Source organism: Rhincodon typus, unplaced genomic scaffold (assembly GCF_021869965.1).
Source record: "Rhincodon typus isolate 14 unplaced genomic scaffold, sRhiTyp1.1 hic_rhity00011457, whole genome shotgun sequence".
NCBI lineage: Eukaryota > Metazoa > Chordata > Chondrichthyes > Orectolobiformes > Rhincodontidae > Rhincodon > Rhincodon typus.
In genome coordinates this window covers 1128-2302 of record NW_025977095.1, presented here as the reverse complement: position 1 = coordinate 2302, position 1175 = coordinate 1128, and the positions used below count along the sequence as shown (strand labels likewise).

At 44.3% G+C, this 1175-nt stretch overlaps 1 pseudogene; it reads left to right on the top strand.

Annotated features, from left to right (window-relative positions):
* Positions 1-473: 473 nt before the first annotated feature.
* Positions 474-950, top strand: LOC109933612 (annotated as a pseudogene).
* Positions 951-1175: the final 225 nt, after the last annotated feature.

The following is a 1175-nucleotide window of genomic DNA, read 5'->3' as shown; positions in this document are numbered from 1 at the left end:
AGGATTTTGACCCAGTGACAGTGAATAAATGGCGATGTGTTTCCATGTCAGGATGGCATGTGGCTTGGAGGGGAACTTGAAGGCCATGAGTTTGCCCCCGATACTCATTGATTCCAGTTTCGCTAGGGGTCCTTGATGTCACACTTTTTGTCAAATGCAACCTTGATATCAAGGGCTGTCACTCTCACCTCATCACTGGAATTCATCTCTTTTGTCCATTTGAACCAAGGCTCTAATAGGGTGAAGAGCTGAGTGGCCCTGGTGGAACCCAAACTGGACATCACTGAGCAGGTGCTGCTTGATAGCACTGTTGATGACACTTTCCATCACTTTATCTGATGATCAAGAGTAAAGTGATGAGGTAATTGGGTGAGTTAGACTTGTCCTGCTTTTTTTGTGTACAGAACATACCTGGGCAATTTTCTACGTTGTCAGGTAGATGCCAGTGATACTGGAACAGCTTAGCTAAGGACGTGACAAATTCTGGAGCACAAGTCTTCAGTACAGTTGCTGGAATGTTGTCAAGCCCCATAGCCTTTGCAGTATCCAGAGTGTTCAGCTGTTTCTTGACATCATATTGAGTGCTGGGAGATAGGCAGAGACAGATCTCAGGGATAGAGCTGATGCATAATGGTAGAGCCCAAGGCAAAGAAGGAATGTGCAGACTGCACATGCATTAAAATGTTCCCTATCTTCAGATTTTGTGATATACAAGAGGAAATGAAAGTGGAGACAACGGAATTGTGTATCACTATTTGTGAGAAGTTCTTCTGCAAGCAATGAGACGGCAGCCAGAATGATTGAAGAGACCATAGACAAGAGATTTGTACTTCCTGACATATGGTAGGTGGTGAAGGGTTTGGCTTTGACGTTGCTCACAAGATGAAGAACCTTCTCTATACGTATTTTGGAGGTGGGGGCAACGTGGCTGTGTGTGGAAGTGCACATGATGTGAATAAACTGCATATGGAACAGAAATAGTGATTCTTCAGCTCCCTCCTCCGATCCTAACTCATCTTTGCACACGACTGCACAAAGGACTTTGATTCAATCCAATCACTATGGTGGGTCGTCTGTAAACAGACCACTTGTTGTTTGCAACAATGCAGAACATTTCTGAGTTTCAACCTGGGCAGGGACCAAAACTGAGTTTTTAAATCCATGCTTTGAACAAG